The 27,029-nt window shown below is 42.2% G+C and overlaps 1 protein-coding gene across 3 annotated transcripts in view; it reads right to left on the bottom strand.

The window, feature by feature from the left end:
- Positions 1-27,029, bottom strand: part of CUNH11orf53 (chromosome unknown C11orf53 homolog) — a 396,668-nt gene that overhangs the window by 299,241 nt on the left and 70,398 nt on the right. For all 3 annotated transcript variants that reach the window (XR_004302249.1, XR_004302250.1, XM_032428142.1), the window contains one exon: positions 8,259-8,514. The gene's annotated coding sequence lies outside the window, so the exon portion shown is untranslated. The remainder of the gene's footprint in view (positions 1-8,258; positions 8,515-27,029) is intronic.

Raw genomic sequence — 27,029 nt, 5'->3', positions numbered from 1 at the left:
AGCCTCAAGTCTCCTTTCCTTCCAATTCTTGCTGAGTTATAGGTTGAAATTAAAAGAAAATAAATGATAATAATGTTAACTAAGAAGGCTGCTATTACAGGAAAACTGAGCAGAGAGGCCTGGGGTAAAAAAGCTCGAAGAATCATAGCTCAGAGATGGGCTGTTTTAGAACATCAGTCAGTCCTGGCCAGTGCACTTGGAAATGTGCTGCTTCTGGAATGAATAGGCAAGGACTCTCAGGGAGGTGTGGGACTCGACTGAGTTCCTGGGCCACTCTCATTTGTATTAAATTACTTCCTTTGAGGGGTTGCTCTTCTTGACCCAGACATGAAAGATGTCTCCTCCTTATTTAAGTCAGAATGCAAAATTGAGAGTTGACCTACATCTTGCAAGTGGGAAAAGAACACTTGGACACAAGTAGACAACTCACAGGGGCGTTTCTTCTCCTTTTGGAGACACTGAACAAAAAGCAAGGCTGATGCTTCTCTCAAGCGGCCTCCAGAAAGTACACCTGAAGAACTTGCACAAGGAGGCCAAAAATGTGCCATCTCAAGAGAATGAGAAGACAAGCCACAGACTGGGAGAAAATATTTGCAAAATTCATATCTGATAAAGACGTGTTATCCAAAATAGACAAAGAACTCAAGCAAAAACAAAAATCAAACATATGAACAACCCAATTAAAAACTGAGCAATAGATCTGGACACCTCACCAAAGAAGATACACAAATAACAAATAAGCATATGAAAACATATTCCACATCATACGTTCTTAGGGAATTGCAAATTAAAACAACAATGAGATACCACTATACACCCATTAGAATGGCCAAATCCAAAACACTGACACCACCAAATTCTGCTGAAGATGTGGAGCGACAGGACTCTCATTCATTGTTAGTAGGAATGGTTTAGCCACTTTGGAAGACAGATGGACAATTTCTTTCTTTCTTTTTTTTTTTTTAAAGATTTTATTTATTTATTTGACAGAGAAAGACAGCGAGAGCAGGAACACAAGCAGGGGGAGTGGGAGAGGGAGAAGCGGGCTTCCTGCTGAGCAGGGAGCCTGATGTGGGACTCGATCCCAGGACCCTGGGATCATGACCTGAGCCGAAGGCAGACGCTTAACGACTGAGCCACCCAGGCGCCCAAAAATAAAATCTATTAAACAACAAGTGCCATCTTGGATTATGCTACCTTTGAGCTCTCTTTGTTCCAAGAACCAGGTTTTCCCAACTTTCAAATATTCTTTCCCCTAACTCCATAAAACTTTGGAACATACTAGAAGCTCCACCCCCATAAATTCTTCATTTACTTTTTAAAGAAATACTTAAGTGTCTATTAGGACTAATCATCGTGTGATGCTCCAGTAATATGGTGTTTCACTGATACATTTCTTTTTTTATTTTGTAAAATATAAAACCTGTATTTCTCCTAAAATAGATGGCCATCTTATACTTGTCAGTGTTTTTTCTTTATTATACTAATATTAACTATAATATATAATATTTTGTTATTCAAAATATATATTTATTATATAAAATAATAATGCATCTTACAGTCAGCATCTTAGATTTCACAAAACATGGTAAAATGGTAAATAAAAAAATGGGCAGCTTCAGCCCAGTAATGGAGACAGATTTAAATAAATAATCATGCAAACAAAGTTACAATAATAACTGTGATTGGTGCTTTGAATGGATGGTACATGGAGTTGTGAGAGATACCTGGGGAACCAGGAAAGGCTTCCCAGAGGATGTGGCAATGGTCTGAGGACTAAGAGCTGCAGAAATAGTGAGCGTGAGCTAGATGAAGGAGAAGACGATGAGGAGGTGGAGGTAACTACGGGTACAAAGGCTCTAGCGCAGAAGAGAGTCTGGGGCATGGAAAGGTCAGTGTGAAAGGAGGGCAATGATGAAGGACAGTGTGATGTGCGGTGAGCCTGGGAAGGCTCCTTTGAAGCACTGAAGTGAAAATGTCAAATCAACAGTGGATTCTACAGGTCAGGAACTCAAGGGGGATTTCTGGGATAGAGATGAAAATTGTTGAGTCATCTGAATCAAGGTTGTCATAAAAGCCCTGGGCGGGGATGATATAACCAAGAGATGTGATTCTTGGGCTGCACTTTAGAATCTTCTGGGAGGCTTTTAAAAATACCAATGGCCAGGCTGTCCACAAAGCTAATGAAATAAAGATCTCTGGTAGATCCCGGAATCACTATTTTTTAAGGCTACCCATGTGATTCCCCAGGGGCAGTCACATTTGAGCATCATCAGCCTGAACAGAAAACACAGAGCAGAAAATGAGGAGGTGCTAGAATGAAGAGTTGAGAATTCTGATACTTAATGACCTGGTGGAGGAGGAAGAAGCTGCAAAGGAGCCAAACAAGGAATGGCCAGGAGATCCATGGGAAATCAGGAGAATGTTGAGTCACAAAAGTCATGAGGAAAAGGAAAAGTCACAGAAGTCATGAAGAAAAGTTTTCAGCAGTGCTGAATGAATCTGCATGAAATAGGTAAGGACTGAAAGCATCCTTTGGGGCCAATCACGGAGAGGTCAACATCGACCTTTGTGGGAGCTGTCTGTTGGTGTGATGGAGTCAGAAGCCAGATGATGCTGAGGACAGAGGTGGGGGTAAGAACACCTAGTGTGGAGGACTGCTTTTAGAAATCTAGCTGCAAAGTGGAAGGACATTGAGGAGATCATGGGGTAGAGAAACTTTTGTTTTGTTTTTGTAAATGAGAACTATCCGAGCATGTTTGAAAAATAAAGGACAACAGTAGCTCTAATATACAAGTGTCAAGAACATGCATTTCCTGAGGAGCTGGGGAAATGAAAACCCAGACATAGGTGAAGGGGCCGGATTTTGATACGAAGAAGGGATGGCTGTTCTACTATAACGGGAGGGAACAAAGGTGGTGTAAGAGACATAGAAGTCAATTTTCACGTGCAGGAATAGGGAGAGAAAAGAGTTCTTGTGCAAATTTCATCTTGTCTTTGAAAGCAGCTCAAAAATTCCTTATTAACCCATGTCCTTAGTTTGGCTTCAGAAGTTACATTTCTCATAAGGACAGTCTTCTCCTTGGGCTGCTTTCCATGTATGCTAATTATGTTATTGGCTGGCATTTCCTACAACAGTCCCTGCTCATATAACCACCACTGATTCATTAAGTCATGTAAGCAGGGGTTCTTCCTTAGCTGACTAATGAGAGATTGTATCCCTGAAGTTAAAACACATACACTGATCCAGCAAAGGGTTGTGTGGTGCCCACCTGGTGCCAAATATTGCACTGACTATTGAGAACAGAAAAGAGAAAAACAGACAAGATGGAGAATTTGAAATTCCCTCTCACCATGCCCTTATCCCAAGAGACTCATCATCTAGCTGGAAAGCTAATAACTAGTAAGTAACTTATAATGATTAGAGTCAAATCACTGCACAGGTATTCTAAACCCTTTAGCATTGTTGTTTCAAAGGCCCTATCCCAAGGTGAACGTGGCTTCATATGTGGTAGCTCTTTCAGCAGACACAGCAGCTTTTGAAAACAAGATACTTCTTTTTTTTTTTTTAAGAGACAGAGAGAGGGAGAGAGGGCTGGGGGAGGGGCAGAAGGAGAAGAAGAGAGAGAATCTTAAGCAGGCTCCATGCCTAGTGCTGAGCCCGACACGGGGCTGGATCTCACAACCCTGAGATCATGACCTGGGCCGAAATCAAGAGTTGGATACTTAACCGAGTGAGCCACCCAGGTGCCCCAAGAACAAGGTACTTCTAAGGAAAGTGTTACCCAAGCACCAAAAGCCTTTATTACCAATGTCTGTTGAAAAGGAGGGCAGTAGTTTTAGGCTGCTCTAGAAAATCAGACAAAAATTACTTACTCATGGAATTAGAAAATCTCCTGGTTGGGAAGATACTTAAAGGTGATCTTCTCCAGTCTCCCATCTAAAGGTTGAGTTTCCTCTGGCTTGAGGAAAAGATGGCTGAAGGCTGATAGTAGAGGACTGGGGGTTGGGGGACTAGGGACAGGAGCTGGGGGGAGGGGAGGGATTCTCAAGGAGGAATGCTAGACAGGGAGAGCACACTCCTAGCCCACAGACCACCCCTCTCCCCCACCAACACACATATATACAGGAGTTTCCTTCATTCTTCTTTCTTCTTCAGCCCAGTTGGGATTGGAGTCAATAGAAAAATGATTATTCACTTCCACAAGACAAAAAAAAGTATTTTCCTGTATTGTACATGTTTTGTATTTCCTGTATTGTAATACCTTGCACATTATAAGCACATAATATTAATAACTGAATGAAATAACAACCCAAATGACCTTCTCTGCCAACTGGTAAGTGAACTACTAGAGTGTAAATATAATATAAACGAACTACTTCATGCCCTCTTCCCGAAGTGGCCAGGACTGTTTACAAAATGAGCTTGGTCCTCTGTGCCACGAATTGTGGTAGAAGAATCAAAGATAAATATGATAATGCCTGCCCTTGGAAGCGCATGGTCTATTAAAGCTACAAAACAGTATAAATATTAAAACAGTGATAAGTGCTACCCTAGATGTTGGTTGATCACGCTCCCCCGATGGGTAGGTGAGTGTGGCCTGGCTGATATGGGTCACCACAGGGCCCAGACCGGCCACAGGAGCACAGAGCAAGTGTCAAGACCAGGAGGAAGTGCAAAAATTAGTTGAATGGGAGGCCATGGGTTGGTAAGCCGGGGAAGTGAGTCTATACCAGTAATGATAAGAAGGAGGGCCTGAGGTAGATGCCAGGAACGAGAGCACAGCCCAAAAACTCAAACCCTTAGGGAAATGAGACCTGGGAACTACAGTTCAATAGGGGTGCAGGGAAATATGTGGATGAATATGGAACTAGGGGCTTTTGCCTAGTCTTGCCTTCCTGACTCTTCCCAATGTTTGGCACAGGCAGAATTGGCTCCATTTGAAAAAGTGGGGTAGACAGATGAGGAAAGAGTATTCAGAAGTAGAAGAAACTAAGGATTCAGAGAACAGTTCCTGGTGGTCCTAGATGAAGCAGATGTCTTAGAACTGCAGAAGGCCTAGGGCCATGCTCTTTCGGGAGGTGACTTTAGGTGTGGCTATCGCTGCAAAAGCCTGAGATACCATGCAGTGAGTGCTCCTATGGAGAGATGTTTCAATAGCCTTTAACTCTGTAAGACTCAGTTATGGACTAAGCTGCATGTATTCATCACACTACTGTCTGTTAATACTCCTATTTATTGATATGCATAATAAAGTTACACCAGCCTACAACTTTGAGACTGATAGAGAGAAGGGGAATTCATTTGACAGATCAGTTAATTCTTAATGGGATAAAAGGAAGATGCTCTGGTTCCCCCTTCTTTTTAATGTGCCCATTAATAACTTGATCTTTTTTGGGGATGAGCTAGATGCACATATATTTCAACAAGAAACAAAAAGTCAAGAGTTCTCTTACATGCCAATGACAGGACTTTATCATTCTGAACTACCAGTGGTTTTAATAGACATCTGACCCCAATTTTTAATTATCACCATTAAGACAGCCTTTGGATCCACTGTGCTAAAACTAAGTTATTTTAGGAAGATGCCTAACAGAGCCAATAACCCCAGAGCAATTAGCTGCATTGATGTATCTCAATGGACGTTTCATACCTATTTTGTCTTGAAGAGTATCCCAAGAAGCTAAATTTATTAAATCTAGACCATGTATGGGTGTTTTTGTCTAGGCTCAAATAACCATAGCCATGCTTTACTGCAAAAAACTGGAGAGTCTCAACTTTTCATTTTTCTATGAATTGCAGTAGACTCAAAATCACTTTCCAAATGAAATGTTGGCCCCGGTTGCAGGGACTTTCTAGCTCTCTTCAATCAAAACTGGAAATGGCCTTCCGTTCAGGCAGATTTTTTTTTTAAATGATGTTTCAATTTTCAGAGGAGAGGGCTGATCCTCTCATGCCTAGCAGTTGAGAGCAGGCCCATCCCAGCGACCTGTCAGGAAAGCCCATCTTAAACTCACTGTCAGAAAACCTTTGAAAAGCTCAAGTAAAAGAAATAATTCCTAAAGAGAATTAATCTGGCAACCCCCTTCATCTAGGTTCTGTGGAATTTAATCTTAGCTTAAACCAAACAAGCCACCAGAGTATGCTTTGGTGTGGTGCCAGCAGAACCAGTATAAAAAGTAGTCCTGAAAAAGAACATGCTATGTTTAATACGAAGGTGATATTGATGAGTATTTGATATTCATTACAGTGCACAGCATCTTTTGTAGGGAAATCCACCAAAGATTTCTCTCCTTAGCAATAGTGGTGTATGTGTGTGTGTGTGTGTGTGTGTGTGTGTACGTGTGCGCTCACGCATGCACATGCTGTTCAAAAAATTTTAATTGGAGAGCATAATTTCTGAAAAGTGCATAAAAATAGCGCAGTTTGGCAGATGAACAATCTTGTGAAGCCCCATCGAGGCCAAGCGACTCTCCCTTCCTTCCTTCTTAATACTCTCTCTGCCCCTGGAAGGTAACTATCATCTTAATTCTCACTATAATCACTTTCTTACTTTCCTTTATAGTCTTAAACCTATGTATACTTCCTCAGCAATACAGTTTCTAAACACACACACTCTCTAATATATTGTATATATATCAATATTATGTAAGAATCATTCATATTCCTGTAGTTTCTTCACTTTCACAGTTCTATATTATTCCCACGTCTCGAAGCACCACAATGTATTTATCCATTCTACATTTGGTAGGTATGTACGTAATCTCCTTTTAGGAGTTATTGGGAACAACAGTCTTATAATGTATAGAGAATAGTTTCTTTGGGATATACACTTTAGACTATTGTTTTGGGTTAAAAATAAATAAATATTCTATATATACATTATATATGTATATTTACTTATTTATATAAAGTTTTCAGGATATATATATATATATTTCTAGAGGACTAATAATCAGAATATTTGGAATAGACTTCTACAGTGTTTCTCTTAATCAATGGATCGGTTTTACCGCATTGATTCCATTACTCTTGTAAATAGTCATGCTTCCCTCTTTGTATTGCTCACTAGAGAACTAAAAGCCACACTTACTGTCAAATGTGTTCTGCTGAGGGAGGTTTCGAAGGGGGGAGGTATGTCTGGGGACTGCTGTAGGAAGAAGGGGGCATCTGTCCCATCCTCGCTCATCCAAGCAGAGCAGTTTTTACTATTAGGAAATCTTATCGGCATGCAAACAAGTATAGAGGATAATACATAATTGTTTCTATCCATTGTATATACTGGTTTTCCAAACACATTTTTATTTTGAGAAAAACTTCCATAGCTTTAAAAAAGAATGGAAACCTCTAATCTAACTCACAAAGAGAAAAAGTACAGGGCTGGGATCAGAGGACCTGATTTGGTCGACCTGGGCTTGGTATAAGTCACATTCTCTCTCTGACCCTCTAGAGAGGCTCAAATGACTAGATGATGTGGTCATTCGAAGAAATTCAATGAAGAGTCGTTAGTAAAATACTGAAGAGACTTGATGATAGCATGAACGCAGCTATCAGAGAGGACAATGGACTAGACTCTAGGGTCTGCACCAATGTCGTTATTATTGCAGATAAATTAATCTATGCACCTTGTTTAGGAATCTTGACATTAATATTTGAGATTTTTGCTCTAATATTTTGAAAGCTTTTGGTCTATGACATAGATGGATTTTTTTTCTGTTTAAATCCATATTGTTCAGGAAAACTTTAATTTAATACTTAAGTATGCAGATTTGAAGCTGAATAGACTGAATTCCAGTTCAATCCCTCTAAGGCTTAGGTGCCCTATTTATGAAAGAGGCTAATGGTAATGCCTACCACATCTGGTGGTTGTAAGGATTAAAGACAAAATGCTCAGCACCCAATCAGTACTAGCTGATATCAGATTATTCTGAGTCATAGTCTACTCTTCTCCCTTGAGCCTGTCATCATCTTGGACAACATTCATATCTCCGCTGACAGCCAACACTCTAACTTCCTATACTTGTAACCTCTTCCCTTGGCATCCACCTCCTCTCTACATCAGGCACACAACTACTCCCCAGACCTTGTTATCAACAGGAACTGTGTCACCTCTGGAATATCCTAATTGAGAATAAAAAATTTCCCTCCTGCTTTTTTTTCTTGTTTAAACAGCTATATTAGTTAGGGAACACCGGCTGCTGTAGCAGATACCGCACACAATTTCAGCCTCTTACCACGATATAAATTTATTTCTTACCTCATTAAAGTCCCAAGCCGGTGCCCCTGATTTGTAGGCAGTTCTCATCCAAGCAGCAATTCAAGGATGCAGGTTCCTTCCATCTGGTGCCTCCAGCATCTTCAACTCGTGGCTTCCGAGGCTGATGAAGAAAGGGAAGGGCATGGTGGGTCACACACGGAAGGTTCTGTGGACCAGGACTAAAATGGGTGCACGATAGTCCACTGGACAGAACTCAGACACACGTTCATAAGAAAGACAGAGGAAAATAATCTATCTGTGGGAAGGAAGGAAAAAGAAACAGGTTAGTCAATCTCGCCCATTCTCTTATCTCACCTAATCTTCAATTTTCAGCCTCATGGAGATCTATAATCCTTGAATCCTTCTACTTCCTCCTGACAGCTCTCTCCCTAGTCCTCCTTGCCTAGTCCAGCCTACTCCCCATGGCCTAACACTTGAATGCTTTCGATGCCATTAACTCCTTTACCCTCTTGTCATTTCCTGGTACATATTTGCAAAAGTACCAGCCACAGATAAATCTAAGCACTCTCATTCTCCACTCCTGTAACTAGCTTGCTGGCTTCTCCTAGGAGTGCACACACACACACACACGCATGCACACAAAACCAAGTGGACTGGGGCCACTAACATTCATATTTTCCAACATCAACCAGGCCCCCAGTATTGCTATATTATTTCATATAATTCTCATGATCTACATACTTCTGATCATTTCTCCTCCTCTTTTCCCACAGTAACTATAATCTGTCTGTAATCTCTCTAAACTGATTGCTATATATTCCCAGTTAAGTTTCAGTATATAACTTCACTTCCAACATTATGGGGAAAATAGAAGGTAGCATCCTAGGCCTACAGAGATCACTCACTACATTGCTTTTAAAAGATGCAAGTGTTTTCTGAAGCAATGTATTCCTAAAGCTTTGGTGAAGGGAGTGTCTTCTGGGACCCCTCAGGGGACATGTAGTTAAGGTATGGTTTTGTGAAACTTACTGGACAAATCCATCCTAACACTGTCATCTCGCTAAGCCTTTGAATTCCTTCTTCTTCATTATAACAATGAAGTTCTGGCAACTTATTTTCATTTAGCAATGCCCACTATTATATCTAGGTTTTATGCAACTAAGCAAATAGGTAGAATATACTGAACCAGGGCGCCTGGGTGGCTCAGTTGGTTAAGCGACTGCCTTCGGCTCAGGTCATGATCCTGGAGTCCCAGGATCGAGTCCCACATCAGGCTCCCTGCTCTGCAGGGAGTCTGCTTCTCCCTCTGACCCTCCTCCCTCTCATGTGCTCTGTCTCTCATTCTCTCTCTCGCAAATAAATAAAATCTTAAAAAAAAAAAAAAAAAAAAAAAAAGAATATACTGAACCAGCAGACCAAATTCAGAATCTCTGGTTGGTTCACACATATTAACAAATTCAGTTGCATTCAGAATTATGTTCCTCATTCCTTGATTTTGTATGTTCAGAATTCCTTTCTGCTGATCTTTACTAGAATTTTGCTGAAATAATTAGCAAATTCTTATAATACTATTTGGTGTGAAAATAATCTCCTGGGTTTAATTGTATAATTGGTCCCCTGATACACTCTGGGATATGACTCTAGATAAAGATGCTGGCAGGGGTTGGGGACATGGGTGCAACTGAGAAAGAGGACAGCTGTCTCCTTAGTCAGTCATTGCAAAGCTTTTAGTAGGGAAAAACAGCTTCATCAGATGAGGGAAACAGCTGCTTTGCAGAGCAGGGAAGGTTCGGGAAAAGTGAGGGCTTAGAAGACTCTAAACCATCTATGATGGTTAATTTTATGTGTCAACTTGACTGGGCCATAGGATGCCCAGATATCTAGTCAGACATTAGTCCGCAGTGTGTCTGCGAGAGTGTTTCTGGACATTAGCATTTGAGTCAGTAGACTGAGTAAAGCAGATTGCCCTCCCTAATGTGGGTAAGCATCATCAAACCCACTGAAGGCCGCATTTGAACGAAAAGGCTTTTTTGGTAAGAGAATTAAGGGAGAATTCACTCTCTCTACCTGTCTTTGAAATAGGAAATTGATCTTCTCCTTTCTCATCCAGACTATAACTTACACCATTGGTTCTCCTGGGCCTCCAACTTGCTGACTGCAGAGCTTAGGACTTCTCACCCTCCAAATCATGTGAACCAATTCCTTACAATAAATCAATCTCTTTCTTTCTCTGTCTCTGTCTGTCTTTGCTGAGAGAGAGAGAGAGAGAGATTTATATATATATATATATATATTTTATATATATATATCCTCTCTCAACCCAGACTAATACATCATCCAGCTCTTCACATAGATATCTGTTTTTGCTGGGGGCTCACCTCTTCTCTGAGGCATATCCTCACTTTCACATAGGACACTCAGTAAAGTAGTGATATTAACAACTTTGTAATTCAGCAATTTGCAGGAGCAAACTTGGTGTTTGGTTTTAATCTTTCAACCTTACATAATCAGACTTAGGTAACTCCTGATTTTCAGCCTGTACCTGAATTAGAAATTTGAACTTGACACTCTCCCTGTTAAGTTGTCCAGCTCAAACAGAAGCAATCTTCCTGTCTACAGAATACGATTTTTTCAAACTTTCTATAAAACTATATGGTAGCTGCCACTTCGTCCCCCCAAACCTCATCTTCACAAGGCACTCCATTTCAGGTGACCACAGCTAATAATTAATTCATAATTAACTCTATGCCATGATCTACTCAAGTCCCACCACCTCATATACCTGGTACACTGTGTTTGGCCAGGTAACTAACTGATCCCACATCACTGTATTTCCCTGTTGTTGTGAGCAACCTCTCTTTCAGTGTCAATTTCTGTATAAGTCATATTTCTATGGCTACAAATAAAAGAGTATACTCACTTGCCTAACTTTAAAAATCAGAAATCCCAAGGTAGTGTGGTTTCATGGTTGATTACTTCAGGGGCTTGAATACAACCCTAAGGACGAAGTTCTTTCTAGCTTTCCACTCTGCCATCCTTAGCATATCAGCTTTGCCCTTGGGGCAATTCTCTTGCTGGTCACACAATGGCTGCTGCAGTTCCAGAGAGTAAATGCAGGTATTACAAAGTCCAAGAGAAGAACAAGAAAAACCTTTCCCAGGAATACCCCTGCCCCATATCTTATTGGCCAGGATTGAGTCACAATCTGTGCATAAACCAATCACTGACAGGAAGAATGGAATACCATAACTACTCAGGAGTCATCTTTGAGTGAGAGATAGGACCACCTTCTCTGGGTGTATGGCTATACAGAGGAGAGGTATCAGAACAAAATCAGGGCTCTGACATCCAAGAAGAATCAGGGAATTCAGGCTGAGTAGGTAACCAATAGTGTCTGCGTCAATGATGATGATGATTATGGAAAAAGGATAGGAAATGGTGAACACCTGATTTTTTATTCTTGCCACCCAGTCTCCTCCGTGATGGCAGATGAGACCCGATTCAGGAAAGTGTCAATGGTGGGGCAGAAAGATGGATCAAAAAGGGCAAGGAACTCTTCACTTCCACAGCAAATACCCCTATATCCAGAGTGAGCAGAGAAAGATAATTTCCCTGCGAGGAAGGACACTTTGGTCTCAGTGCTGCCCTGGGGGAAGCTCTCAAGCTAGCCTCGAATCCCAGTGATCTGGACCCAAGAAAATAAGATTGATCACCCCTACAGTGGAGCCTCCTACTCCTGGTTACAAGAATATATGTCTAATCTTGGAGGAGGAGCAAGATGGCTGAGGAGTAGGAGACCTAAATTTCGTCTGGTCCTAGGAATTCAGCTAGATAGGTATAAACCATTCTGAACACCTATGAACTCAACAGGAGATTGAAGAAAAGAATAACAACACCTCTCTGAACAGAAAAGCGACCACTTTCTGGAAGGTAGGACGTGCGGAGAAGTGAATCCGAGGTGATATACGGGATGATAGACAGCGGGGGAGGGAGCCTCCGTCAGCCGCTACCGGCAAGTGAAAGAGCCTCGGAGCACAAAATCAGATCTTTTAGAAGTCTGCTCCGCTGAGGGACGTTGCTCCAGTGGCTAAGTGGGGGGTGGAACCCTCGTGGGACAGTGTGGTCCCAGGACCCTCAGGGTCACAGAAAGACCGGGGATGCCTGAGTGTGGCAGAGCTCCCAGGTTTCGGAGCCGAGGAGCGGGCTCTCAGCTCAGGGTTGCCACAAACCATGATCCGTGGCACAGTCGGGCCACTGCTCTTTCAACAGGGACCCAACAAGCGGCAGATCGGGAGAGACTCCCCTACCTCCCCCAGGAGGAGCAGCGCGGGAGCGCACCACAGGAATCTGCTGGGTTTGGAGACTCATGGGGTCATGAACCAGAGACAGAAACACTTGGTCACTGACCAGGTGAGCACAGAGTGCGGCCAGAGACCAGGGAGACGGGAGTGATTGACTGCTTTTCTCTGGGGGCGCACTGAGGAGTGGGGCCTGAAGTTCTCGGATCCTCTGGGGCGGAGATTGGGAGGCCGCCATTTTCACTCTTGGCCTCCAAAGCTGTACGGAAAGCTTGCAGGGAACAAAAGCTCCCAAGAGCAAACCCGAGCAGATTACTTAGCCTGGACCGGGCAAGGGCGGGGCAATTCCGCCTCCGGCAAAGACATCTGGGAACCATGGCAACAGGCCCCGCCCCCAGAAGATCAGCAAGAACAGCCAGCCAAGACCAAGTTTACCCATCACTGAGAACGGCAGAACTCCAGCACTAGGAATATACTGTACATAGAATTCATGGCTTTTTTCTCCCTGATTCTTTAGTCTTTCAAAGTTAATTTTTTTAATTTTCTTTTTTTTCTTTTTCTATTCTTTTTAAGTTTTCTTTTTCCCTTTTTCAACCAACATCTTATCAATCCCTTTTTTAAAAAAAATCTTTATTTTTCATTTTTAGAGTCATATTCTATCCCTTCATTGTAGTTAACCTTATTTTTGGTATATATATAAGTTGTTCTCTCTTTAAAATTTTGGGATACAGTTTCTTCTAATAAAATATACCCTAAATCTCTAGTGTATGGCTTTGTTCTAGTGTCCTGCCTTATCACATTCTCTCCCACCCTTTTTTTTTTAATTCCTTTTCTTTCTTTTTTCAACCAACTTCTTATCAACTCCTTTTATAAAATCTTTTATAATTTTCATCTTTACAGTCATATTCCATCCCTTCATTGTATTTACCCTTATTTTTGTACATATATAAGCTTTTCTTTCTTTAAAATTTTGGGAGGCACTTTCTTCTAACAGACCAAAATACGCCCAAAATCTAGTGTGTGGCACTGATCTATTCACCAGCCTGATCATATATGATCATATTCTTTTTTCTTTTTCTTTTTTCCTTCTTTCCCTTTCTTTTCCCCCGGTTTCAGGTCTCTTCTGATTTGTTTAGTGTGTATTTTTCTGGGGTCATTGTTACCCTCTTAGCATTTTGTTTTCTCATTCATCTGTTCTCCTCTGGACAAAATGACAAGACGGAAAAACTCACCTCAAAAAATAGAACAAGAGGCAGTACCGACTGCCAGGGACCTAATACTAGTAAGATGTCGGAACTAGAGTTCAGAATGACGATTATAAAGATACTCGCTGGGCGAGAAAAAAGCATGGAAGACACTAGAGAAACTCTTCTGGAGAAATAAAAGAACTAAAATCTAACCAAGTTGAAATCAAAAAGGCTATTAATTAGGTGTAATAAAAAATGGAGGCTCTAACTGCTAGGATAAATGAGGCAGAAGAGAGAATTAGTGATATAGAAGACCAGATGATGAAGAATATAGAAGCTGAGAAAAAGAAAGATAAACAACTACTGGATCATGAGGACAGAATTTGAGAGATAAGTGATACCATAAGATGACACAATATTAGAATAATTGGGATCCCAAAAGAAGAAAGGGAGAGAGGAGCAGAATGTAGATTGGAGCAAATTATAGCAGAGAACTTCCCTAATTTGGGGAAGGAAACAGGCATCAAAACCCAGGAGGCATAGAGAAACCCCCTCAAAATCAATAAAAATAGGTCAATACCCCAACATCTAATAGCAAAACTTAAAATTTGTCTCAGAGACAATGAGAAAATCCTGAAAGCAGCTCGGGACAAGAGGTCTGTAACCTACAATGGTAGAAACATTAGATTGGCAACAGACCTATCCACAGAGAACTGGCAGGCCAGAAAGGACTGGCATGATATATTCAGAGCACTAAATGAGAAAAATATACAGCCAAGAATACTACATCCAGTCAGGTTGTCATTGAAAATAGAAGGAGAGATAAAAAGCTTCCAGGACAAACAAAAACTAAAAGATTTTGCAAACATGAAACCAGCCCTACAAGAAATATTGAAAGGGGTCCTCTAGGCAAAGAGAGAGCCTAAAAGTAACACAGACCAGAAAGGAACACAGACAATATACAGTAACAGTCACCTTACAGGCAATACAATGGCACTAAATTCATATCTTTCAATACTTACCTTGAATGTAAATGGGCTAAATGCCCCAATCAAAAGACAGAGGCTATCAGATTGGATAAAAAAACAAGACCCATTGATATGCTGTCTGCAAGAGACTCATTTTAGACCCAAAGACACCTCCAGATTGAAAGTAAGGGGGTGGAAAACCATTTACCATGCCAATGGACACCAAAAGAAAGCTGGGGTGGCAATCCTTATATCAGACAAATTAGATTTTAAACCAAAGACTATAATAAGAGATGAGGAAGGACACTATATCCTACTTAAAGGGTCTATCCAACAAGAAGATCTAACAATTGTAAATATCTATGCCCCTATCATGGGAGCAGCCAATTATATAAGCCAATTAATAACAAAAGCAAAGAAACACATCGACAACAATACAATAATAGTAGGGGACTTTAACACCCCCCTCACTGAAATGGACAGATCATCTAAGCAAAAGATCAACAATGAAATAAAGGCTTTAAATGACACACTGGACCAAATGGACTTCACAGATATATTCAGAACATTCCATCCCAAAGCAACAGAATACACATTCTTCTCTAGTGCCCATGGAACATTCTCCAGAATAGATCACATCCTAGGTCACAAATCAGGTCTCAACCGGTACCAAAAGATTGGGATCATTCCCTGCGTATTTTCGGACCACAATGCTTTGAAATTAGAACTCAATCACAAGAAGAAAGTTGGAAAGAACTCAAGTACATGGAGGCTAAAGAGCATCCTACTAAAGAATGAATGGGTCAACCAGGAAATTAAAGAAGAATTAAAAAAATTCATGGAAACAAATGAAAATGAAAACACAACTCTTCAAAATCTTTGGGATGCAGCAAAGGCGGTCCTAAGAGGAAAGTATATAGCAATACAAGCCCTTCTCAAGAAACAAGAAAGGTTTCAAGTACACAACCTAACCCTACACCTAAAGGAGCTGGAGAAAGAACAGCAAATAAAGCCTAAACCCAGCAGGAGAAGAGAAATAATAAAGATCAGAGCAGAAATCAATGAAATAGAAACCAAAAGAACAGTAGAACAGATCAACGAAACTAGGAGCTGGTTCTTTGAAAGAATTAACAAGATTGATAAACCCCTGGCCAGACTTATCAAAAAGAAAAGAGAAAGGACCCAAAAAATTAAATAATGAATGAAAGAGGAGAGATCACAAGCAACACCAAAGAAATACAAACAATTATAAGAACATATTATGAGCAACTATATGCCAGCAAATTAGATAATCTGGAAGAAATGGATACTTTCCTAGAGATGTATCAACTACCAAAACTGAACCAGGAAAAAATAGAAAACCTGAACAGACCTATCACCACTCAGGAGATTGAAGCAGTCATCAAAAATCTCCCAACAAACAGGAGCCCAGGGCCAGATGCCTTCCCAGGGGAATTCTACCAAACATTTAAAGAAGAATTAATACCTATTCTTTTGAAACTGTTCCAAAAAATAGAAATGGAAGGAAAACTTCCAAACTTGTTTTATGAGGCCACCATTACCTTGATCCCCAAACCAGACAAAGACCCCATCAAAAAGGAGAATTACAGACCAATATCCCTGATGAACATGGATGCAAAAATTCTCACCAAAATACTAGCCAATAGGATCCAACAGAATATTAAAAGGATTATTCACCACGACCAAGTCGGATTTATCCCTGGGCTGCAAGGTTGGTTCAACATCTGCAAATCAATCAACGTGATACACTACATTAATAAAAGAAAGAACAAGAACCATATGATCCTCTCAATAGATGCAGAAAAAGCATTTGACAAAGTACAACATCGTTTCTTGATTAAAACTCTTCAAAGTGTAGGGATAGAGGATACATACCTCAATATAAAAGCCATCTATGAAAAACCCACAGCGAATATCATTCTCAATGGGGAAAAACTGAGTGCTTTCCCCCTAAGGTCAGGAACATGGCAGGGATGTCCAGTATCACCACTGCTATTCAAAATGGTACTAGAAGTCCTAGCCACAGCAATCAGGCAACAAAAAGAAATAAAAGGCATCCGAATTGGCAAAGAAGAAGTCAAACTCTGACTTTGCAGATGAAATGATACTTTATGTGGAAAACCCAAAAGACTCCACCCCAAAACTGCTAGAACTCATACAGGAATTCAGTTAAGTGGCAGGATATAAAATCAATGCACAGAAATCAGTGGCATTTATATACACCAACGACAAGACAGAAGAAAGAGAAATTAAGGAGTCGATCCCATTTACAATTGCACCCAAAACCATAAGATACCTAGGAATAAATCTAACCAAAGAGGCAAAGAATCTGTACTCAGAAAACTATAAAACACTCATGAAAGAAATTGAGGAAGACACAAAGAAATGGAAAAACGTTCCATGCTCATGGATTGGAAGAACAAATATTGTGAAGATGTCAATGCTACCTAGAGCAATCTACACATTTAATGCAAACCCTATCAAGATACCATCCACTTTTTCAAAGAAATGGAACAAATAATCCTAAAATTTGTATGGAACCAGAAAAGACCGCAAATAGCCAGAGGAATGTTGAAAAAGAAAAGCAAAGCTGGCGGCATCACAATTCCGGACTTCAAGCGCTATTACAAAGCTGTAATCATCAAGACAGTATGGTACTGGCACAAAAACAGACACATAGATCAATGGAACAGAATAGAGAGCCCAGAAATGGACCCTCAACTCTATGGTCAACTAATCTTCAACAAAGCAGGAAAGAATGTCCAATGGAAATAAGACAGTCAACAAATGGTGTTGGGAAAATTGGACAGCCACATGCAGAAGAATGAAACTGGACCCTTTCCTTACACCATAAACAAAAATAGACTCAAAATGGATGAAAGACCTAAATGTGAGACAGGAGTCCATCAGAATCCTAGAGGAGAACACAGACAGCAACCTCTTCGACCTCAGCCACAGCAACTTCTTCCTAGAAACATTGCCAAAGGCAAGGGAAGCAAGGGCAAAAATGAACTATTGAGACTTCATCAAGATAAAAAGCTTTTGCACAGCAAAAGAAATAGTCAACAAAACCAAAAGACAACGGACAGAATGAGAGAAGATATTTGCAAATGACAAATCAGATAAAGGGCTAATATCCAAAATCTATAAAGAACTTATCAAACTCAACACCCAAAGAACAAATGATCCAATCAAGAAATGGGCAGAAGACATGAACAGACATTTTTCCAAAGAAGATGTCCAAATGGCCAACAGACACATGAAAAATTGCTCAACATCGCTTGGCATAAGGGAAATCCAAATCAAAACCTCAATGAGAGACCACCTCACACCAGTCAGAATGGCTAAAATTAACAAGTCAGGAAACGACAGATGTTGGCGGGGATGCGGAGAAAGGGGAACCCTCCTACACTGTTGGTGGGAATGCAAGCTGGTGCAGCCACTCTGGAAAACAGTACAGAGGTTCCTCAAAAAGTTGAAAATAGAGCTACCGTATGACCCAGCAATTGCACTACTGGGTATTTACCCCAAGGATACAAATGTAGTGATCTGAAGGGGTACGTGCACCCCGATGTTTATAGCAGCAATGTCCATAATAGCCAAACTATGGAAAGAGCCAAGATGTCCATCGACAGATGAATGGATAAAGAAGATGTGGTATAGCGGCGCCTGGGTGGCTAAGTTGGTTAAGCGTCTGCCTTCGGCTCAGGTCATGATTCCAGGGTCCTGGGATCGAGCCTGGCATCGGGCTCCCTGCTCAGTGGGAAGCCTCCTTCTCTCTCTCCCACTCCCCCTGCTTGTGTTCCTTCTCTAGCTGTGTCTCTCTCTGTCAAATAAATAAAATAAAATAAAATAAAATAAAATAAAATAAAATAAAATAAAATAAAATAAAAAAGAAGATGCTACACACATACACACAATGGAATATTATGCAGCCATCAAAAGGAATGAACTCTTGCCATTTGCAATGACGTGGATGGAACCAGAAGGTATTAAGCTAAGTGAAATAAGTCAGTCAGAGAAAGACATGTATCACATGATTTCACTGATATGAGGAATTCTTAATCTCGGGAAACAAACTGAGGGTTGCTGGAATGGTGGGGGGTGGGAGGGATGGGGTGGCTGGGTGATGGACATTGGGGAGGGTATGTGCTATGGTGAGCACTGTGAATTGTGTAAGACTGATGAATCACAGACCTGTACCTCTGAAACAAATAATACATTATATGTTAAAAAAAAAAAGAAGATAGTAGGAAGAGAAAAATGAAGAGGGGGAAATCGGAGGGGGAGATGAACCACGAGAGACTATGGACTCTGAGAAACAAACTGAGGGTTCTAGAGGGGAGGGGTGTGGGGGGATGGGTTAGCCTGGTGATGGGTATAAAGGAGGGCACGTATTGAAAGGAGCACTAGGTGTTATACGCAAACAATCATGGAACACTACATCAAAAACTAATGATGTAATGTATGGTCATTAACATAATAAAATAAAATTTTAAAAAAAGAATATGTCTAATCTTATGGTTCATCCAAAGGAAACACAGTATCCCCACATTACAACATGAAATATTAATATACATAGCAGGGAACTCAGGCCTTGGGACAGAGCCCAGTTATGTGCCCACTGGGTCTCTTGACTTCTCTCGCACCCTTAGTTTATTCCCAGATGGCACCAGTCACCATCCAAAAATGGACAAATTATCATACCTTCAAAGCAAATGAGAAGAAAAGGTGGGGAATAGTTGAAAGAAGTGAGAACCTGTTCCTCTTTGCAAACACCCATTACATTTCTCCTTGATCTTTTGAGATGTTTTCCCCCAGGATGTTCATTAAACTCCTGTCACCTATATACACCTGGGGGAAGGGGGGATGATTATGAAGTGGAGGGAGAAATCTAACAAACAGAATGACTGGCCCCTGAGGACAGACTGCAGGTGTCGACCACATGGACAACTCCCAACTTCATGTGGAAGCTGCTCAGAATCTTCTGTTCTGTGTGGCTGTCAGGGTGGCAAGGACGATTTGTCCATGCCGCCTTCCCTAGGCCCACACGTGCGCCACCTTCAGTGTGCACAGCGATTCGGGGCCAAGTGTCCTCTGCTCTGGGCTGAGCAGATGCTCACACTGGGCAATGCTGGGAACAACGGTGAGTCTCTAGAGGCCGGCTCCCACCGAGCCCTTGCAGCCTCCAGCTGAAGAAGAACAGCACTTGCCATTTTGTCTCACAACCTTATGAACTCACCAGTTACCCTCACCACCTCCACCCCCAGCCCTAATTTCACACTCCCATCCAGAGACTCTCACTATCCCAACCTCTTTGGAGTGCTCCTAGCTTAGCTGTTTTGCATTCATCACCTTATTTTGATTTTCGGTCCTTACAAAGGTTCTGACCGGTGGCCAGGGAGGTGGGGGTTGGGGGTGTACAATGATTCCTGCCGTGCAGGTGGGTAGCTGCCGCTCAGGGAGGAGGTGCCTTCTGTTCCCTGAGATCACAGTAAGTGGTGAACACATCAAGCCACCTTCTCCTCCTGGCACTCCAGAACTCTGCAGGATTTATGGTCCTGGGCGAGAGCGACAATCTCCACATATCATTGCCACGGTGGTAGAACATAAACTTACAGTGCTAGAGAAGGCTTTAGAGATTGTTGGCTCTGTTTTTGGTAATGACAAGCACCCAGGAGGAGCTGAGCGGGTTGGGGGAACCCGGGGCCCCGGATGCTCCGTCCAGTGCCCTTTGCTCTCTCTCTCCTCACACTGCCACCACGTTTGGGGCCCTTTTATTTCCAACCTCTTTCTCTTTTACCAGGGGAAAGTCATTAACTTTATGAGCAGTAACTCCTGATTTTGAAGCCCTTCAATTTAAAGCCATAGGGAGGAAATTAAATTGAATCCAAGTCACAGCATTTAAAATGCTGATAGACACCAGGGCCTTTTTTTTTCTTCTTTCCAGTGTGTTTATGAACAGAATTAATCACAAATGCTTTCACCTTAGCAACCCACTGAGCTGGAGTTGGAATGAAACATTTTGTGCAGCAAAAATCCACTCAAATATTCAAATAGAGACTAACAGACTAAAAAATATTCCATCTAAATGCATAGAATATTTCCTGCATGAAGATCACAGGTCCTATCAGTCTGTAAGTTCTTGGGGGCACTCGGCATGGCTATGCAGGCAGGAGAAACTAACTGCATCTGCAGACTCTGAAGCAGAGTCGGTGAAAATGAGCCAATGCTACACTTGGGGTTTTAAAAATGTTTGTGACAGGTCAGTATTTACTGTCCAATTTGAGCTTTTTGACCTTGTTTTCTATTTTAAAATGTCTGATCCTCTCCCTTCTGTTGATGCAAGCATCTGCTGTTGCCTTGGAGATTAAACACGTTGCTTTTGGATATCTGACCTCGCAGGAAGGAAACTGGACTGAGGGCTTATTTTGCTGGCCAGGTTTAACCCAGACGAAACCTGCTCTTCAGATGCCTTCTCTGGCATTGCTGCTTTGACTGACAATCACAGGATATCCAAAAAGCTTCGGAATCTACTTCCAGACTGTCGATGGCCACAGAGGGGTGGAGGAGGCAGGGGGAATGGAAATAGAGCTTTTTATACATTATGTCACTGAATGCTTCCAACAGTGCTGGGGAGTAGGTAATGCCTCCATTTTACAAACGAGGAAACTGTGACTTAGAGAAATTAAGTGGTTTGCAAAAGGTCAAAAAAATAAAGGGGCAGAATTAGGTTCAAATTCCAGAGCTCTTTCCATTATATGACACTAGTTAATATCCTCACTGACTTTGAAAGTATGATGATTTGTCCTTTTCTGGATGGTGACTGGTGCCTTCTGGGAATCAACTGAGGGTGCGAGAGAAGTCACGAGACCCAGTGGGCATGTAACTGGGCTCTGTCCCATAGCCTAGGATCTTGGCCAAACCTGGGGGCCGCTCCTGCGGTGGAAGATGTGGTGAGGGTGTGGCTCTCACACTCAGCCCTGCAGACGTGCTCCCTGGATCTGAGAACCAAATCCAAGCACCTGCCCTCAGTGCTAATGTCTGGATTATTTCTCTTTCTGTTCCTCAAAAGCTTTCTCTGCATTCCCTCCTCTGTGTCCAAGTGCTCCCCCCCTCCTGCTGAGAACTCCCTGCCTCCAGCTTTCTAGGTCATCTAGGTCATCTTCTCTGGTTCAAGGCCTGGCTGCAGTGCCCCCTTCTCAGGAAGCAGTTCCCCTGTTGTCTCAGCCCTTGGGGTGGCCCTCTTCTCAGAACAATGCTCCATGCCTTCTCTGTGCCACCTTAAGCCTCACACCCACCTTGACAGGGTCTAAGCAAAATGAAGAAACAGATTCAGATCACAACATGCCTTTACTTACCACCTTACAACTGCAACTCCTGCCCACCTCTCCAGCCTCATCCCCTACCAGGCTCCAAACACTCCGGCCCTCTTCCTACAGCCTTGAATACACCAAGCTTTCTCCTGTGTTAGGGACTTTGTACTTCTGTTCCCTCAGCCTAGATCCTTCCAATACCTGGCCCCACAATCTTCCCATGCCAAAATATTTCTATTCATTCACATCTCAGCTCAAATTCCCCCTCCAGGCAGACTTTCCTGACCACACTAAGTAGTTCCCTTACCCAAATGCCCACTCTTACTCCCTCACCTAGTTGCCTGTTCTGTTTTCTCGAAGGCACCTGCCCCCACTTGACATCACCTTGCTCACTGATTTGGTTGTTTGCTTATCACCTACATGCCCCCTTGGATGTGTGTTTGGGGATTGCAAGGACCTTCTTGACTGGCTCCTCCATGCCCAGGACAGTGTCTGGCTCCATAATTATTTGCTCAATGGATATGAAAGAAAGAAGGAACGAGAGAGGATAGAAGAAGGAAAGTGGAAGCCTGTGGCCTTGGTGTTGTTATGTGGTGCTCTATAACCTTTGAGGGCCTTCCCTACACATTATCTTGTTTAATTCTCCCAATAGCACTAAGAAATAGGTAAGATAGTTCCCATCTACAGACAGAAACTACTAAAACTTATTGAGTACTCTTCAAGCACTTTGTTCTTAAATGGAATTGAATGACAAGTGAAGAAAAAGAGAGTCAGAGAGAGAGAGAGAATTACAGGATAAGTTGCAGAGGCAAGATCTGCTCTCAGTCTGACTGCAGAGCCCACGCTCTTAACCAGCACACAAAGGCCACAGATTCAGAGAAGTTAAGTGTCATACATCATAAGGGACTCAGAGATTTTGAGTCCTTGAATATTGGACTCCAGACTTTTGCTGCCCTTGCTTTTCCTTCTATACCATACCAAATACCTAGTTTAGGAACTGGGGAGCAGTGGAGGAAGGGGAGTTTGTGAAGGGAGAGGCCCCATTTCCCCCATGCACTGGATGTCTTCCCTTTGCCCCCTCCAAATCCACTCTCCACCCTCTCCACCCTGCTGTGTCCTGGAAGATTGACCTGCAAGGATCACACCAAAGAGCACCCTTGCTCTCTTGCTTCCAGCTGAGTTCAGTCATCAGAGAACACTGGGAAAAGAATGCAAAGGGGCGGAGGGGCAAGGAAGTTATCTAATCCCTCCCTCCTGGGGAGGGCAAAGGTCACATCTCCTGTAGGGCAGCCCTGTCCTCAAGGCTCCTGGTTCTTCAGCCTGGGGGTAATACCAGCACCCCTCTGTGACTAGCCCCAGGCCCCTTCACTGTCCACTACCTCTGGTGGTTTCCCCTCCCCTGCCTTTAAAAACAGTGTGTCAAGGCTCCTCAAATGACCCATGTGTGTGTCATCTATTCGAGTCCCATTAGAACTTGACTTACACGTTGCACTCAGAGTTCTCCCAGGGACCCCAGTGAGAGACTTTAGCTGGCAAGTCTTTTGTCCTATGGACCCAGAGGGACTGAATAGCCCATACATGTTCCCCAACAGACAGTTGTATTCGGTGCACAGACAGCTTCTCCACTTGCATGTCTTCGTTTGAGGGAGGGAATAGAGCCCTTGAGAGCTTCATTTCCGACCCAGGCGATTTCTCCATTAGGAGGCCCATCTTTCATAAAGTCCCATTTTTGAGGATCAAGCAATTGGCCCTTTGCCTCCTACAAACTTCTTTTCAACAGATATTTCTGTAACTCCGGTAACTGTTATGGTGACTATATATAGTCTTATCTCTATCCAAAACTGTATAGATTGAATCGTTGTTTCCCGATTCTCCTCCAACAGTGGCCACAACAGCTATCTTATTCACCCCTGAATCTCTAGAGCCTTGAATGTCCAGAACCTGGTACATGGTAGCTTCAAGGAGAATTTGTTCATGAATTGAGAGACTTAAGTGTGCTTTGATGAATAAGGAATGGGGGAAGGTCCCTGTGGTACCAAGAGTCCATTTCTTTAGGCTACTGAAATAGTCATGTAATTTCTACCACCCTGGGAAAACACAGTGACTAAGCATTTAGTGGACTCATGAAAAGGTGTATAGGCATTTCCCAAAGCTTTCATCCATACTAAGCAAACCAATGTCATTCTAAGTACTAGCTGTACTTCTGAATGAGGAAACACAATTTAGGAAAGGGGATAACAATTGAAAGAGGGTTCTGAGCTCTGGATCTTAGTCTGTCACCCCAGCAGGTACCGACTCCTGGCTGAGCTCTCGCTCAAGTCCACTTAAGAACAAGGGTTGAAAATATTCTAAACTTAGACTGTGGTGATGTACAATTCTGTAAATAAGCCAACAACCACGGGATGGTACCCTTTCTGTGGATCAATTTTATGGTATGTGAATTATATTTCAATAAAGATATTAAAAGAAAAAAAGAACAAAAGGAACCCAATCTACCTGGATATTGAACTCTTTTTCAGTGTGGCACATCCATTATTAACAAGGGGAAGCAATTCACTCTAAGACTATACACTGAAATCAGAAGAATATAGGTAATTTCTTATCAAAAGGGTAAATAGGGGCGCTGGGGTGGCTCAGCGTCTGCCTTTGGCTCAGGTCATGATCCCAGGGTTCTGGGATCCAGTTCCGCATTAGGCTCCCTGCTCGGCAGGGAGTCTTCTTCTCCCTCTGCATCCCCCTCTGCCCTGCTCATGCTCTCTCTTTCTCTCTCAAATAAATAAAAAAATCTTTTTTAGAAAGGAGGTAAATATGTTAAAGACACCAAGCAAGAGGCACTCTGAGTGGCTACAGTCCACACCTTTAATTTTCAGAAATGAGTCGAGCAAGTTGCTCAACGTCACACAGCCAGCCAGGAGCAGAGCTGGTCTAAACCCGCGGTCCCATGGCTGCCAGGGTGCGGCCCTTCCTTCTGCACCAGTGGTAATGCTGCATTGGTGAAACTTGGAAAACATTTATTTCCGAACTCAAACAGGGAGGATAAATAAATTCCAGAAACTATAGATCATTAAATATGACATCAATCTGAATCTAATTCTAGGATGGATTTTAAAATATGTGGTATGTGAGCCTTTAGAAAAGCAAGGATTGTTATATGAAGTCAGCATGGATTATTAAGAATGAAACTCCCAAAACTGTTCTATCTGCTTTATGAAAACGATTCCAGTAGATTGGGGGAATGACATAAATGTACTGTTTCTTGATTTAACTGAAACATTTGATAAATTCTTTCATACTTTTTGCAAACAAGATGCAAATGTGACCTGGATAATAGCGATCTTTGGAATATGCATTCAGGTACTGTAGCTGTCCATGTGAAAATTATACACTGGCGTTAATCAAAACATTAATATAATCTTGGGCTGCATTAATAGCAATAGGATCACTGTATTTTGTGCTGTCTGATCACATCTGGGATTTTTTTTAAAGATTTTATTTATTCATTTGGCAGAGAGAGAGAGACCACAAGCAGAGGCAGAGGCAGAGGGAAAGAGAGAAGCAGGCTCTCCGCTGAGCGGGGAGCCTGATATGGGACTCAATCCCAGGACCCTGAGATCATGACCTGAGCTGAAGGCAGACGCTTCACCGACTGAGCCACCCGGGCGCCCCACACATCTGGGATTTAAGGCAGACACTGACACAGTGGAATATCTTTGCAAAAAGGTAGCGTGAGGGTGATGGGGTTGTCTCTGAAAAATATGCCATGGCTCATATGAAAATTAGTTAGAACTAGTGCCTTTTACACACAGCAGAAGAGACTCGGGGAATTATGGTAACTGTCTTCAAATACTTAAAAGTTGCTGGGTGAAGATGGACCATACTTAGTCCACGAGACTTCCGAGAGAGGATTAGGTAGGGAGTGGAGTGACGGAGGAGCGCTGGGTGGAATGGGGTAAATCAAAGCGATGTTAACTGGCATACCTGAAATTGCTCTGTAATCCTGGCCTCAAGCCTAAGCACTCAAAAACGTATCCCTAGATCAGGAGATGTAGCTGAAAGCTAATTATGTGAATGACATGGTCTTGAATCCGTACAGAATTACTTTCACAGATATTAGTTTCTATTATGTTCTCAGGTTACACAAGGGATAATCCGTAAAAAAAAAAAAAACAAAAAAACCCCATATGCATTGATTGGAAAAATATGGCTGAAGATGTCCCACAGATAGCTTCTTGTTCCTTATGTTAAGAACACCAAGAGTAATTTCCTTTTGACCTAAGTTCCAGGATAAACTTCACTTCCCTAGACAACTGAAGACCTCGTTATCTGTCCCCTCAAATCTGATGTCTCCCCCCATCGCCTGTCTCGCTGAAAGGGAGCAACACGTACTGCTCACCTGCCATGAACTCCACACTGTCCCTGTTCCTGTGGCACGGAGTCCTGCAGGTTCGACTGCTCTAACAGACTCACACAGCTCCCCCCAGGGCTACCGCCTCGGTTTCAGTCAAGTAAATGATATCTAAGAGAGGCAGGAGTCCTCTCTCCACCCAAATCTCCTTGCAATTTCCTCAAAAACGCCTCCTCAGTGAACACTACACAGGCCACCCTAGTCCAGAACCTCAGCCTCTTCCCTACCTGCAGCCCTCCTGGTACCCCTTACCCTGCTCTACTTGTCCGCTTTTTTTCCATATAACTTACCATCTTCCAAAACACTATATAATTTATTTATGATTCTTATTATTGACTTCTTTTTAGGTCTCATTTAAAAAGCCATTTAGCATTCTCGTTTTATTTATTTATTTATTTTCCTTCCAAGATTTTATTGAAATTCAAGTTAGTGAGCATATAGTGTATTATTAGTTTCAGGAGTAGAATTTAGTGGTTCATCACTTACATATAACACCCAGCGCTCATCACAACTAGTGCCCTCCTTCATGCCCATCACCCAGGTAGCCCATTCCCCACCTCCCCTCCAGCAACCCTCAGTTTGTTCTCTATAGTTAAGAGTCTCTTGACTGGTTTG

This window comes from Phoca vitulina, unplaced genomic scaffold (assembly GCF_004348235.1).
Source record: "Phoca vitulina isolate PV1807 unplaced genomic scaffold, GSC_HSeal_1.0 scaffold38, whole genome shotgun sequence".
NCBI lineage: Eukaryota > Metazoa > Chordata > Mammalia > Carnivora > Phocidae > Phoca > Phoca vitulina.
The sequence above is the reverse complement of the archived record's forward strand: the minus strand, read 5'-3'. Positions and strand labels throughout refer to the sequence as shown.